Below are 16,598 nucleotides of genomic sequence, written 5' to 3' on the forward strand. Positions count from 1 at the left end.
TAAAACTCCACAGCTTATCCGCCCCGGTAGCAGCAGGGAATTCTGCCAGCAAAACCGCACCAAATAGTGGCGCAGGTTTCGTGAGGCGCGTCCGCTGCGGGAATCCTGCAGGGAAAAAAAAGTTTAGACTTGCCCCAGCCGTAGTCCTGGTGACGCATCTCTCTCTTCTGAACGTAGCCCCGCCTCCTGGGATGACGCTGTAGACCATGTGAACACTGCAGCAGTCACATGGGATGTAACGTCATGACAGGAGGCCGGGCTGCGCTAAGAATAGAGGATCGCGTCACCAGGACTACGGCCGGGGCAAGTCTAAACTTTTTTATAAATGTAAAAAAGTACCTTTTTTTTTTCTCATGTGTGATTTTTGTGGCAGAACCGCAGCATTTCCGCAACAGAGGAGCGGCGATTCTGCAGCATAAATTGACATGCTGCGGCTTAAAAAGCCAAAAGCCACACTGCAGGTCCATTTTTTTTGCAGCGTGTGGATGAGATTTGTTGACTGTAATACGCTGCGGATTTTCCACAATAAAATGTGTTGCATAAAATCCGCAGTGTTCATGCCTAGTGTGTTCCTACCCTAAGGCCGGATTCACACAAGCGTGTGCTTTTTGTGTGCGCAAAAACGTGGCGTTTTGCGCATGCAAAAGGTCCATAACCGCTCCGTGTGGCAGCAGCATATGATGCGTGGCTGCGTGAGTTTCGCGCAGCCGCCATCATTATGACACTCTGTTTGTATGTTTGTAGCACGTGGTGCTTTTCTGTTTTCATTCATAGTTTATACTGCTGCGGAAGCGCTGGGCGTGATTTTCACCCACCCATTGACTTCAATGGGTGCGTGATGCGCCAACAATGCACAAATATAGGACACGTCGTGAGTTTTACGCAGCGGACACACGGACACACGCTGCGTGAAAATCACTGACAGTCTGCACGACCCCATTGAGTAACATAGGTCCGTGCGAGGCGCGTGAAAATCACGCACGTTGCACGGATGTATTACATGTTCGTCTGAATAAGCCCTAACAATAAGGCCCAGTTCACAGAGTTTTTGGGCCTTGATATTGACTCGGACACTGCGTCAGAATCAGCACCAAACAACTTCCAAAACCGCCTCCCATTGATTTAATCTGAAATCAATGGGAGCCATTCGAGGAAAAAAGAAAAAGCAGCACGTCCTTTCTTGCCGCGGTTCCGCCTCTGACCTCCCATCGAAATCAATGGGAGGCAGAAAATGCATTTTTCGCTGCGTTTTTTGTCTGCTGTCCTCAATCGCAGCGGGCAAAAAACGCAGCAAAAAACGCGGCAAGATAGTGTGGGCAGGTCAAAATCTGCCTCAAAATTCTTTAAGGAATTTTGAGGCAGATTTTTTCGGCCTGCAAATTACTCTGTGTGAACAGGGCCATACATAAACAGCACTTTGAGACACTTTACTCACCGTGTCAGAAGAGCTGCTCCCACTCCAGTCCTCTTCAGGCGATGTCTTCGGTCCAGATGTCGTCCTTCACCTCCAGGCTCCAGGCTCCAGAAAATGGCGGGGATCGTAGAACTGCCGCTGCGCAACAACTAGACTCCTCCCCCTCTCCTTACGCAGGCACGCTCTGGAGAAGGAGGAGGCGGAGTCGAACGAGGAGGCGGAGTCGGACGAGGAGGAAGAGGAGGCGGAGTCGGAGGCGGACGATTCGGAGGCGGGCCAGCAGGTAAGTAGACTGCGCCGCTGTCCAGTGTGGCTGTCCTTCCCACTAGATCTTGTGTTGCGGGCGCACCGCCTCCCTCTCGGCGGCGCGCCTGGTCGTTCGCGCGTGTGCGCGCGCGCTTGCGGTCGTACGCGCTCAAGCGGGCGGTGTTTCGTGGCGGTGATGAGAGGGGGGCCCGCAGCTCACGGCGGTGTTTCACGAGAGGGGGGCCCGCAGCTCACGACATTGTTTTGGTGAAAAAAACAGGCCCATTGCAGGGGCCTGTTTTTTTCTACCAAAGGCAAGTCGCGGCAGTTGCCGGGCCCCCCTTTCAATTAAGTTTGGCCGGGCCCCCTACAGTAGTAGCCCTAATACCCCCCTGATGGCGGCCTTGCCTGTACGAGGTACAAGTATAGAGACCCCCAAACCAGACTGCAACCTGGACTACAATAGGTACATGGGAGGGGTTGACTTGTCAGATCAAGTCCTGAAGCCCTACAGCGCCATGCGGAAATCGAGGGTGTGGTATAAGAAGCTGGCAGTGCACATCATACAGATGGCATTGTACAATGTGTATGTGCTACGTCGATGTGCAGGCCAGAGGGGAACTTTCCTGGAATTTCAAGAGGTGATTATCAAGAACCTAATCTTTAGGACCAAGAATAGGGAGCATCCATGACCTGCCTAGGTAGAGTCGTGTGTTAACCTTAAACCATACTATCCCCCACCCCCATTTAGTAACGACACATGACACCGAGGTTGGATGTGAAATGGCCACAGCAGCCGTTTATTAATTTCACAGTTTTATAAAAACAATTTAAATCCGAAACATTCGGATAACTAGTTAGGAATCCACCAGAGAATTCCTCCTAATAATTCACATGACCCAACATGGGTCAGAATCATAAATAACAATTAAACGTTAACATTAACCCGAGCAGAGGAAGTCCTTGAAGCCCCTTCAGATGTTCCTTTCAAGAACACACCGAATTAGCCATCTGCAAACCACTAATTACCTCCAGCCGTAAACCAGCTCGGAAGCACCGTTCACCTCTGCAGATGGCTCCAACCACTAGAAGTCCACTTCAAAGGGATAACACCCGATGAAGCCCTCAAGTGATATACCGACCACTAGAAGTCCACTTCAAAGGGATAACACCCGATGAAGCCTTCAAGTGACATACCTTCTACCAGAAGACCACTTCAAAGGGATAACACCCGATGAAGTCTTCAACCATGTACCTTTTTTGGGGGACGCATACCCCCGATGCGACCCCCCCACCATTTTGTACTGACTGGCCTCAAGGACTCCCCCCGCCAGCTGCCATGACAACAGAACCTACTCCGGAAAAAAGAAAAACATGTTAAATAAGCACACAAAATAAAACACAACGCTCATAGACAGACGTACATAAGACCTAAGGAGTAACACAACAAGGGTGGGAGGGTGGGAGCTTTGCTTAATGTGTGTTACTCCTCCCGCTGCTTCCGGCTCAATGCCGAGAAACAGCGGGAAGCGCAGTAACGGCCCCCCCGCCCCCCTTAACTCCTCCCCGTCCCTCCTTCAGCTCCTTCAACTTTCCCTGACCTCGTAACATTAACCCTTTCCCTACCAGGACGGTCATGTCGGCTTCCCTTAAGCCTGCAGCTGCGTCCAGCCTCTTCTGTACTTCCGGAAGCGAGGCCACACGCATCGTACCAGGGCAACACTTTCCAGGAGAAGTTCCCCAAACTGGCAAGAAGGGAAAAAGTCAAAAGAGGTGCAGAGTCTGCTCAAAGAGGGGGATAAGGAGGTAAACAATATACGAATGCAACACGTGTCCCGTAAAACCAGGGCTCTGTATGAAAGATTGTTTTCGAATTTATCATACATCCCTTAATTTTTAATTTACCCTGATACACTCCGCACAGCTTATGCCCCTCATCTTTCCCTTCTGAGCCCTGCCGTGTGCCCAGGCAGCTAATAACAGCCACATGTAGGGTATTGCCGTACCCGGGAGAACCCACATTACATCTTATCTCCAGTGGCACATGCTGGGCACACTATATCGGGCACGGACATGCCATATATATATATATATAAAATTGCAAATCTCACTCTGCCCCATCTGCTGCGCATTATCTTTTACACAGTACCTGTGGGGTCAAAAGGCTCACTACACCTCTAGATGAATGTCTTAAGGGGTGTAGTTTTTAAAATGGGGTCACTTCTCAGTGGTTTCAACTGTACTGGTACCTCAGGGGCTTCTGCATACATGACTTAGCACGAGAAAAACTCCAGTAGGCCAAATGGTGGTCCTTTCCTTCTGAGCCCTCCCATGGGCCCAAACGGCAGTTTATCACCACAAATGGGGTATTGCCGCACCAAGGACAAATTGGGCAACAAAATGGGGTATTTTGTTTCCTGTGAAAATAAGAAATTTTGATAAAAAATGACATCTTATTGTTCTACACACAGGTATCCAGGCTACCAGGACTACTATTATGGGTAAGGCTATCTGAGTTATTAATGTTGGGAGTATTTTACTCTAGAAAACACCCTTTGGACACTTCTGTCCTTAACAAAACAGCTCACACTCAAACAACTAGCGTTATATACGATAGCACACTGCGCTATTCATATGTCCTTAATATAAGGACTTTAAACACACCATACACTTGGTTTTCCTACTTACCTGTGTTCATATCATATAGAGTCTCTCCACTCATGTACCTTTTTTACATGTATGTTTTTATATGTATTTAATAAAATTTGTTATTCTTTTCATATATACTTGGCTCTATACTCTGTTTCTTGTGTGTGTATAGGGTTTAAGTAGAGTATAACAGAGAGAGTTCCCAGCATTATCATTCCCTTACCCCCCTACAACATTACGAATTATATTCACTTGGGACTGGTGTTGTTTTATTACATTTCTTTTGATTCTCTTGATTTTTTTTGCTGTTTTTGACATTCCACTATGTTCTGCATAAAGCTTAGTGTCAGCTGTACTGTGACTTCTTTATCATAACGGAGCCATACCAGGCCCTTATACACCCTATATGCTTCCCCAATAGAATCCATAAAACATAAAAGGGCCGAGCAGTGTTCCGGGGTCTTTTCGCAAATCACTCTAGCTAGAATCGCAAATTAAAACGTTCACCATATTAACCAATTGGTAAACATTTGCGGAATCCTCCTCCTTCTTTTATGCTCTAGCCCCTCTTCCCCTGATCCAGATAGAACTTCTCCAAGGGGAGGAGGGAGAACATCTCCACATACTCATCCTTCCCTATTTGTTTCCTGACCTCCTGCTTAAGATGGGCACCGATCCCTCGAAGCAGACATACACAGCTAAGTTATCCCTGTTTACCTAATTAGGTTTCTCAGTCTGGACTGAGACCGCAGCCGCCTCATAAGGGTATGTTCACACGGCGGGGGTCCGTAACGGCTGAAATTACGGGGATGTTTCAGCCTGAAAACATCCCCGTAATTTCAGCCGTACCGGCATGTGCAGGCGCTTGAACGCCGCGTCAATTACGGCCGTAATTAGCGCTGCTATTCATTGGAGTCAATGAATAGCGGCTCCAATTACGGCCAAAGAAGTGACAGGTCACTTCTTCTACGCGGGCGTCTATTTACGCGCCGTCATTTGACAGCGGCGTGTAAATATACGCCTCGTGTGAACAGACAAACGTCTGCCCATTGCTTTCAATGGGCAGATGTTTGTCAGCGCTATTGAGGTGCTATTTTCGGATGTAATTCGGGGCAAAAACGCCCGAATTACGTCCGTAAATAGGCAGTGTGAACATACCCTTACTCACCGGAAGAGGGTTAACAAGGAAAAATGTTTTACAGGACCGCCCACGCGAAAACCTGGGATGGACACGCACCCTTCACCAGGGAACCGCCCACCATGTTCAGCAGGCACACCACTGAGTCCCTCAGGCATCTGCACACGCCTCCTGCTGTGTTACCCCACAGCCCCTAGCGGCAGGGGGCAAACCTGACCTAAACAATAATGGCACCAAGCACCAATAGTGATGCTTTTGAAAAGTATCAAAAAACTTTATTAAATATAGAGGACAAATGAATAAAAAGTGTCACACAATAGATATAGCAACATCTCCAGAGTGAAATACACAGGGTGAACACATGCCCATAACAATACGGATACATCTTATTTATAAAGTGTATAGTGCTAAGCAATATATATGAAATAAGGATATATATACCATATATAATATAAATTGTCTTTACAATACTGCAGGATGGACAAGGACATGGACAAGAAGCTAAATACAAGTAGTGATGGTCCTAGGATAGGTGCAACACATGTTAAAAAGTGTACAGCATATGAAATAACATGCCTCAATATATACCCATCTATATGACACAACCGGGATGGCGCCAACCACGACGCACGTTTCGGCACAGCCTTCATCTGGGGGTGACATCATCTCCTAACAGGTATAATATAATAATATATATATTATATAATATATTATTATATTATATAATATAATATAAATTTAGGTATAATAATGATACAACAGTAAACTGGAGATGACCGTCCAACACTGCAAATTTAACCCCTTAATGACAATATGCCTTTTCACGGTGGTCATTAAAGGGGTTCTCTGGAAAAAACTTTATGGTCTCATGTTTACTTGATAAAGTGGTTCTGTTTCCACTAAACGCGTTGTACCTCAAAAGACCCTCTATCTCTCTTTTTTATGTATGTTTTATTATGATCTATTGTTTTAGACAATTCATTATATATATATTTTTTCTCAAAAAAGTATTGCGTCTGGATGGTGTCTCTTTTTTACAGTGGATCCCACCAGGTTCCCACTGTTTTCATCTACCTGCTCTTACTGAAGATGTCCTCAAAACTGGCTTAATGAGATGGTAGATCGGAGAGTGACTGAGGCAGTGGAGGCAAAACAGGGCGGACCTGTTGCAGGCAGCGGCTAAGGCATCTTGGCCCCCATTGGGGGACCTCTCCAGAACTCCAGTGAAGGACCTGGGCGTGTAGACGAAGCCAAGGCAGACCCAGCAGAACCGGGTTGATGGCTTTAGGCAAGACGAGGAAGTTGATCTGTTCTGAGTGAAGGACTCCGATTTGTAACGTAAGTGGTTTCATGATAGCCACAATAGGATCGGGCAATGGTAGTCAATTTTCGGAAGCCACAGCAAGGGATCTCTCTAGAAGAACTGTGGGTAGATGTAGTCGGTATTCTAAATCCTGCTGGATGAAATCTGCAGCTGCCCTGGAGTCAAAATAGGCAGAGGAGAAGTGTGATGTCTCTCCCGAGATGATGGTCACAGCAATAGATAATTTGGAAGAGGTTTTGATGTTTGGCATCATCCCACCTAGAGTTGCCTCTCTAGGAGCTGGAGTTTCCCGGCTTTTGTGGACATTGGCGCACGAAAGGGCCTTTAAGGCCGCAATACAAACACAGACCTGAAGAGCGTCAGCGCTGTTTCTCCTGCTCGGACAACTTGACTCTGTCTACCTGCATTGGTTCCTCAGGTAGAGCAACAAGAGGGGGCAGTAGTGGTCTCTGGAACGAGGGTGCTAATCTGTGAAAACGTCTCTCCACCGAACTTCCTCATCGCGTTCCTGGATCCTCATGTTGACCCGGGTAGCCAACAGGATATGGGCATCCAAGGTAGGTGGGAGGTCGCGGGCTGCCAGCTCATCCATGGAGTGTGAGGACAGTCCATGCCATAGGTCGCCACCAATGCTTCATTGTTCCATGCCAACTCTGCTGCCAGGGTACGGAAGGAGATGGCATACTCTCCTGCTGTGGACCCCCTTGCTTGAGGGTTAGCAGAGTGGCTGCTGCTAAGGATGTTCGACCCGGCTTCTTGAACACGTCACAAAAAGTCTGTAAGAACAGGGCTAAGTCCGAAAATTTGGCCCCCTGTCATTCCAGGATGGGGTTCACCCATGCGAGGGACTTGCCAGCGAGGAGGGAAATAATGAACGCTATGTAATGACCGGGGGGTAGGGAAACGGACAAGTGAGCCCTAATCTACCCGCCACTCTGTCCCTGCCTACTTGCAACGACCCGCCCTAGGCGACGGGGTACAACTGGGCGGCGGTCCCTGCACTCAGTAAGTGCACGACAAACATACAAGGGAATACAAGCAAGGGAAAGGGGCAGTTGCCCACGGCAACACCGTGAGCAACCAGAGTGGTGAACGAGCCGAGTCAAGCCAGGAGTGTGCGAGGTACCAAACGAAGAGCAGAAGAGTAGTCAGTAAGCCAGGGTCTGTATGGAGCAGGAACAAAATAGAAGGAGCTGTAGCTGGGCCAGGAAACCACACGAAAAAGAATAACAAGCAAGGAGGAACAGGAAATGCAGGTATAAATAGACAGAGGGCGGGAGCTAGCTGAGTCTGGCCAGGCTGCGATAGGCTCTCCCACTCCTAAGCCTGCCAGCCTGAGTGGTGGAAGCTGGAGTCAGTCTCAGGGATGTAGATTCAGGTGCTGACTGATTAATTAAGGGAGTTAACCCCGAAGCTGTGCCTGGCAGATCCTTTACACGCTACCTTGGCCTCATCAGAGGAGAAATGGTGAGCACGCAGTCATAGCGAGGAAAAAGAGGCAGTGCAACTGTGGATCCGGAAAACAGACAGTAGGAGTATTAGGCAGTGGAACGGCAGCAGTCTCTGGGGAAGGATCAGGGAGTTGATCCAGTCGGGCGATGATGGAGTTTACAGCCACGAGGAGTTGATCCTGATCTGCATATAGATACAATATATACTATTGGGGTCCACCCCTTAGTAATTGCTGACGTGCATATAGGTCACGCATATCCGTCTGTATGACCTGAACTGTGATCTTAGGCTGGCCAGCGGATTCCATGGCCTGAGCGTATTGTCACAATCTAGGGAACATATGTAGCTGACTTTAGCTTGACTAATAACGCATTAAATACACAGTGGAAAGATCCCTTATCTTGACCTTTTCAATGACTTCTCAATGGTTATTTTTGTGTGATATCACGCTGCAACAAGTTATCAGAGTCAAGTTAAAGATGGCTACATCCGTATGTGGACCCACTAGGCCGTGGGCTCCGGCTCAGATAGGGCTAGGTGTGGCAGGATGCGCCAGACGAAGTGGATGGCACCAGGAATGGTAGATGACACACAGACGTGGCATATCCAGCCGGCGGTACCACACGACTCTGATAAAAGGCAGGCACAGTTAGGAAACAGCAAGGGATACAGGAAATAGGATGCAGGGAACGGGAACTCTGGGATCAAGCAGGAAAATACTAAGGGACCCTTTGCAATACAAACATGGGAAAAGTACAAACAACGCTCAAGCAAGGAGTGGAAGGGCAGAGACCTTTTTATAATCCAGGGTGCACTGGGGTAGGATAGAAAACTTTTAGGAAGTGCGCACGCTGGCCCTTTAAGGCACTCCTCGCACACTCCAGGAAGGGAAGGCCGCGCCAGCCGTGGTCTCTGGGGATGTGGCCAGGAAGTTGCGGTCGCGGCCGTTCATCACAGGGTGAGCGACAGAGGTCCGCAGTCATAACACTGAGATTTTTTTTGGTGTTGTATATATGTACTGAGCAGTGGCGTAACTACCGCTGTAGCAGCTGTAGCGGCTGCTACGGGGCCCGCGGCATGAGGGGGCCCGTGTCGCCCGCCGGCACGGGCCCCCACCATGGCCGGAGGCTCCGCTGGCAGCCGCTATGGCTGCTACAGCGGGACGCCACTGAACACTACGGCAGAGCAGGGAGGTATCTCCCCGCTCTGCCATTAACTGGTTCCCGACCGCTGGCTGTATTTTTACGGCCAGCGGTCAGGGTCCTTAAAACCCGAGCCATAGACTTTTTACGACTCCGGTTTTAACTTACTGCCCGCGCGATCGGGCTGCTGAATGTCGGGTCTCCGGCTGTCAGTGACTGCCGGGGACCCTGAGGAGAGGATAGAAGCAGCTTTCGCTGCCAGCGATCACACATGTATCCCCTATCCTGTGGATAGAGGATACATGTATTTTGTAGGACACACTGTAGGTTGCTTTTTTTTGGGAGGGGGGACGCTGTATGGTGTTCCCTACAGGGGGGGGAACGCTGTATGGCGTTCCCTACAGGGGGGCTGTATGGCGTTCCCTACAGGGGGGGCTATATGGCGCTCCCTACAGGGGGGGCTCTATGGCGTTCTCTACAGGGGGGGGATGTATGGCGTTCCCTACAGGGGGGGGCTGTATGGCGTTCTCTACAGGGGGGCTGTATGGTGTTCTCTACAGGGGGGGCTGTATGGCGTTCTCTGCAGGAGGACTGTATGGCGTTCTCTACAGGAGGGCTGTATGGCGTTCTCTACAGGGAGGGCTGTATGGCGTTAGCACTGTCCAATAAATATACAGTAAACAGAAGAAAATACGGTCCAGCAATCCTCATGACAATGTGATGACTTTATTAGAAAAACATTTTATAAACCACACGGCATGTTGAAGTGATGATACAAGACTGCTTACGCGCTTCGAAAGCCAACTACATTCTTCGCAAATGTACGCCATCTCCTCCAAACAGTCAATTACATCAGAAGTCCAGTTCCTTGTGCTGCATGACTCGTGGGCGCCCTATCCGTGGCGATATCCGTGTACTTTCCACTGCTTCTCACTTGAGTCCTGTAGGCACAAAAAACATTCTGCAAGTATCCATTGTCATCCGTGCCTGCAGATTCTGCTTTAATGATGCAACTCACTCAACTCCTTGTCTATTTCATCGTTTACTGATGCCTCTTTTAGATGCGACAGATGTATTTTTTTTATACTTACCAGCCTGCTTCACAGGCACCATCCCTTTTTATTGGCACCTGATCAATAAGGGGGTCCTGCTCCACCACCATAACACTGCAATACTAAACAAAATCTTCCATAGACATCACAAAAACTAGACAATCCTTTCCTCCCTTATGTTTCCCAACATTTCCTGGGACAAGTGTGTGTAGGTAGAAATCAACAAACATGTTTCCTGGCCCCAAACTTTACCCCCTCTTTCCAGTAAAGGATTGGCTTTCGGTATCACGCCTCCTCGCTTTTACCTTTTTACTTTATCCTGCGTAAACATTTTTTTCAGCATCTTAAACGTCTTGCCCATTAGCCCATCTATCCCCAACATCAGACCACTTATTATCATCTGACAGATCAGAATCAGACTCAACCAGCTACTGTTGCCTTCTTCTGCTTCTCTTTACATCCAGATTCGCTGCTCCTGTAATTCCAAACATTGTGCCAGTACCCCGTGTTCTAAACATTTTGGCAACCCCAAGGTGTCCCTCTCCCATGTTGAGATTATGAGGCCCTACTGGGATATTGCTGCCTTCATCGACCCTGGATCCCTGCGCAAGGATCCTGGCACTTGGCCCATCATCGTGCCATGTTCCCTAAAATTTTTGCTTGAATGATACCATTTAGGATACCTGCCTTGCTTCCTTGATGCCATTTGCTCCAAACAATCCAGTACACCCCAAGTCCAGGTCCTTGTGCTGCATGACTTGTGGGGGCTCTATACATGGCAATAATCTGGCACCTTCCATTGCTTTCCGCTTGAGTGCTGTAAATATAAAAACATTCTGCCAGTGTCCATTATCACCTATGCCTGCAGATTATGACTGTGTAATGAAACTCACTTAAGTCCTTGTCTATTGCATGCAGGCCTTGACACATCGCAAATGTTCTTGGCAGACCAAAGCTGTCTAAAATCCCCCTACACTCCCTCACCCAATTACCTTACACCTACGTTCAGTTCCAAACCGAGCCATGTGGCCAGCATTTTGGACAAAGATACCCCTAACTTACATTATGCCTATTCCTACCAACTATCCAAGGTTCCCCACTGCTACGCCTTTCTTGGCATTTTGCCCGCTCATTACTTTTTCAATGTACAGAGCTACTGGTGGATACTGTATATAGTAACTAATGATGGACATACCGCATATAGATGAAATATTACTTCAGAGAGTCCCCCTGGCAGTAGGCAGCCGATCTCTGGAACAAAAAGTATAAACTGTGAAGATATTATGACGTGCGCTTAGTATGGTTCGTCATATCAACAAATATATGTTCAGCCTATTGAAAACATCAGGGAGATTGTTCCCACAGTCTTGTCATGTGTCTCTATAGGAACACTCTGGATGACATCACATTATAGAATTTCTATAGGTTGTTACTTGCTATAATACTTACATATATACAGTGGATCTTCTAGCATGTCGGCTGTCACTGGTGCCACATATTCAGATGTTATAAATGTCTGTAAAATACATAATGGGTTTAATGCACATACATAAAATAACCCCATATCTATAATGAATAATAATATATTTACTTTCACACATTTCATTTTCTATCACAGGGCGAGTCCAATGCCCCTCTGCCACACAAATAACACCAGCAGTATAATGGCACATAATAGTTGGAGGACCCTGGTATAGATTTTGTATCAGGGACCAGGAGCTTATTGTTATTCTTCTATATAATCTTATCCTTAATGGAAAACTTCTAATTTGTCTTTTGTGGAGTCTTTTGGACTGGAGTAGAGAGAGTAGAAAATGGTAAATTGGATTTCTGGATTCAACAGACAAAATAATTATTAAAGGGGTTCTCTGACAGTTTCATAAACCTTAGTCTAAGCCGCATATGGCTAAAAATAACAAATTGTCCCTACTCATTTTTTAAATTCCCTGTGGCTCCTGCGCTGGTGGTTCTGTTGTCTTTAGTTGCTAGGCCACAGCGGTCATGTCCGTGTGGATGGCATGTCACGTGGCAGCTATTGTGTCACATCCAGGGCCGGCCTTAGGTTTATTGGTGACATGTGCAGTATCTGTGACGTCCTCCCCCTTATGATGCACCATGTAGTGTCCAAATAATTTAATCATACAGTGCCCAAATAACATCACCCAGTCAATAAACTAGGGATTGTATCTTTCTGTTTTTTTATATTATAGGTTTGGGCCCTAAATGCCGGATCGGCAATGTAAGTTGAGGGTGCCCAGGCCATCTATGGTGGTAGTGCCCTCTTCAGTATTGACCAGTAATACACACTATGTGATCATTTAGAGATGCAGTTAATAAAATACACTGACCTTGGACTCTCCTACTGAATACATCCGACTGAATGTAGAACGTTATGTGATGTGAGGTGGAGGGCTCTGCTTAATCTTTGATCTGCCCTCCTGGGACGTGTGGTTATCATTAACTCTTATGAGGAATTAATTCTAGGAGAAAGAAAGACAATGTATTAGGACAAATCTCAATCAATGGCAACATTTCTATCTAGAACAGAGTCCAGTCCCCAACCAGTGTAAAATTACCAAAGGGGTAAATAGGATGACCGGCTGGGGTCCAGGGATTTGGGGTGGCCCACAGCTCTGGGGCTTCATACGCCCCTGAAATTGGACAAACAATAACGGCACAGGGAGGAAGCGAAATGTCTGACCCGGTTGGTCGTCTATTAGGTGAGTATAATTTTTTATTTTATAGGAGCAAAGGGGGCACTATTAATATCGGGGATAAAAGGACTGAGTCGGGGCTTAGAAAAGGGGGCTTCATTACTGTGGGGCCATACAAAAGGGGCATTCTGACCCAGGACATACAAAAAGTGTCATTCTAACTGTGGAGGGTATTGGTGGATACTGCATATAGCAACTAATAAGAGACGCACCTTGCATAGATGAAATATTGCTTCAGAGAGTCCCCCTGGCAGCAGGCAGCCGATCTTAAGGTGTTCTGGAAAAAACAATAATTGTGTCGTTTTATTTCTCCAGACAGACGTGTGCTCAGTATAGACCACCCAACAATGAAGGATAAGTCCAAAATAGGTGATGTATAGGTATACGTTTAAATTGTTAGAATACAAATGTTCTGTATAAACGTTTAAAATTATTATTTATTGATAATTTATTATTAAAATATAGTAGGGCACAGAGTGCCAAAAGATCCAAGTACAGGCGTTGGCAACCAGATCAGGAACGCACAGTAAAGAGTGTGTGAGATAGACAATCAGCATGCGCTCATTGACACATTGACAAGTGCCTGAAAAGTCAGATGTAAATTTCCCACAGCCCCTCTTTAAATGTGCTGGCAAATATTAGTAAAGTCTGATTGCCACAGATTCACAGGCACACTTCCCAACGCGTTTCTGCACCACATTAGGGGAGCGTCCTCAGGGGTACGAGTTGCCTGATAATTCTCGGATTTATTCACGAAGTGCCGGTCAGCTGATATTCAGCTGTTCAAATTGTATAGCGGCGCATACGAGACACTGATAGCGGTCTAGCGCGCGCCGAGGAAACTAGGAAGCTTTAAAGCCCAGGCCCCGCCTCCCAGGCATTGCGTAACTACGGGCCGAACCAATGGGAGAGTAAGACGTCAACCAGCGACGCCCACCCACAGGTCGGCTCCCTGGTAACTACGCAGCCAATGGAACAGATGCAGAATGCATCGTTAGTAACAAGGGGGAGCTACAGGCGGCCAAGCATATATCGCCGATAGCAAAAAGAAAATAAACGCCATGCAATGACAGGGCAATCGAGGGAGCTATTAAACGGCCAAGGCTACAATGAGATAATGCAGCAAAGGTAGCAATCGCATCAGAGGAGTAATAGTGAAATGGAGGATACTGTCACAGTACACTAGACGATACACAGAGATAGAGACTAAGTATAGATAAGGACTAAATATAAATAAATGTCAGGAGCTACAGGATAGGACAGATGAACTAAATAAACCTGGAATATTTACAGGAAAGGAAGATAGGAAATAGACTCATTAAAGCCCAGTGGTTTGATGGTTTGCATCCTGAAAATCCACTGGGCCTCCTTCTGCAGAATACGTCTATCCCAATCTCCTCCCCTGATAGGCGGCTTAATATATTCCATCCCTTGGAATTTAATGGCAGAAGAGTCTCCCAGATGACAGTCCCACACATGCCTAGATACAGAAGTATCAGCTTTATTCTTGATATCACACATGTGGTCCCGGATTCTGCGTCTAAACTCCCTTTTAGTTTTGCCAACGTACTGCATTCCACAATGACAAGTGATGAGGTATACCACCCCCTTAGTAAGGCAGTTGATGAAAGACCTGTTATAAAACAGAGCTCCTGTAACTGTGCTCTTAAAGGTTTTGCTTTTCAACACAGTACAAGCTTTACACCTCCCGCATTGGTACGAACCAGTAACGTTGGTGGAGAGCCAGGTATTGGCACCAGTCACATCCAGATGACTGTGTACCAGTCGATCCTTCAGATTACGGCCTCTCCTGAAGGTGATCTGAGGCCGGTCCCCAACCAGACCACCCACGTCGGGGTCCGCTTTAAGGATATCCCAGTAAGAGGTAAGTATTTGTCTCACCTCAAAGTGTGCGGCATCATAAGTGCCTATTATTCTCATGACATTATCCATCTGTGTGGGTGTCTTCGGATTTAACAGAGACTCCCTATCCGCTACCATGGCATGTTGGTATGCCGATTTCAAAACACCACTAGGATATCCTTTATGTTCAAATCTCCTCCTCAGGTTGTTGGCCGACATCTTAAAATCTGCCATGGTGGTACAATTGTGCCTAGCTCTAATATACTGACCCTTAGGTATACCCATTTTCAAGGGTCTGGGATGACAGCTGTCCCATCTAAGAAGGCTATTAGTGGCCGTACTCTTCCTGTACATTTGTGTCTGGATATGGCCCTGGTCCGTCTTCTCTATTTGAATATCAAGGAATGTAATCTGTTTGTCCCTGATCTCAGAGGTAAAATAGAGACCCAGGTCATTGACGTTCAAAATTTAAACAAATTCAGTATATTCCGCTGTGGTACCGGACCAAAGTATGAAAATATCGTCAATGAATCTTAGCCATAATAAAATGGACGAGGCATACTTCTCCATTTTATCACAAAACACAAACTCTCTCTCCCACCAGCCCAAATAGAGATTGGCATAAGTGGGAGCACAAGGGCTACCCATAGCCACTCCTCTGAGCTGGTGAAAGAACCTGTGCTCAAAGACAAAAAAATTATGCTCCAAAACGAAGCGTAATAGGCTGAGTACAAATTGGTTATGTACACTAAATTGAGCCCCTCTCTCTTTGAGGAAATACTCAACAGCCCCACAGCCCAGAGAGTGGGGGATAGAGCTGTAAAGGGCCTTTACATCCAGGCTCGCCAAAAGGACATTGGACTCAACTTTAATCCCTTCAAGCTTCCTAAGTACTTCCATCGTGTCACGGACATACGACGGAATCGGTCTTCCCTTAAGTGGGCTAAGACCCTTGTGGATCTTGGGAAGACTATAGAAAGTAGCTACCTGTGGACATTTTCCCACAATAAATGCCAGTTCTCGCGCATCAATGATCTTAGCATACTTAGCTTCCCCCAAGATCACCTTAAAGGGAACCTGTCACCAGCATTTCACCTATTGAGCTTTACTTATCCCTCACTGGCCGCTGCTATCAAAAGTTCATTGCCGTTATCTCCTCTCCTAAACTCCTCCTCCGACTGTAAATAACGGTCTGCAAACATTTTGCGCCTTTTATCGTAATAATCCGGTGTCCCTTTGTGCGCACACACCAGAAAAGGACATCAGTGCATAAGCGCGGGATTTTGTGTGCTGGGGGAAGACGAGGAGCTGTCAATCAAAAGTAAGGAGGCAGGAAAAACTCGGGAAGACTTGAGGAATGAAGTTATGACTCTTTTCAAACGAAGATTTGACTCTTTTCAAATGAAGATCTGACTCTTTTATGCTCATTAGCATACGGTGTGGGAACACTAAAAAGCTGAATACTAAAGCTACAGAGCCGACTAAGAAGACAATTATAGGTTATATAGAAATGATTTTTCACCCACTATCACCAGGTATTGCTGGTTTAATAGGTGAAATGCTGGTGACAGGTTCCCTTTAAGCTCAGCCCAATATCTTGTTGT

The 16,598-nt window shown here is 46.8% G+C and overlaps 1 long non-coding RNA gene across 1 annotated transcript; it reads right to left on the reverse strand.

The window, feature by feature from the left end:
- Window positions 1-11,866: 11,866 nt before the first annotated feature.
- On the reverse strand, window positions 11,867-13,408 carry LOC142740540 (uncharacterized). The gene is made up of 3 exons (XR_012880759.1): window positions 13,344-13,408; window positions 12,766-12,897; window positions 11,867-11,933 (listed from the first exon to the last, which is right to left on the reverse strand). It is a non-coding gene; the product is annotated as an uncharacterized LOC142740540 (long non-coding RNA).
- Window positions 13,409-16,598: the final 3,190 nt, after the last annotated feature.

The sequence above is a fragment of the Rhinoderma darwinii genome, chromosome 2 (assembly GCF_050947455.1).
Source record: "Rhinoderma darwinii isolate aRhiDar2 chromosome 2, aRhiDar2.hap1, whole genome shotgun sequence".
Classification (NCBI taxonomy): Eukaryota; Metazoa; Chordata; class Amphibia; order Anura; family Rhinodermatidae; genus Rhinoderma; species Rhinoderma darwinii.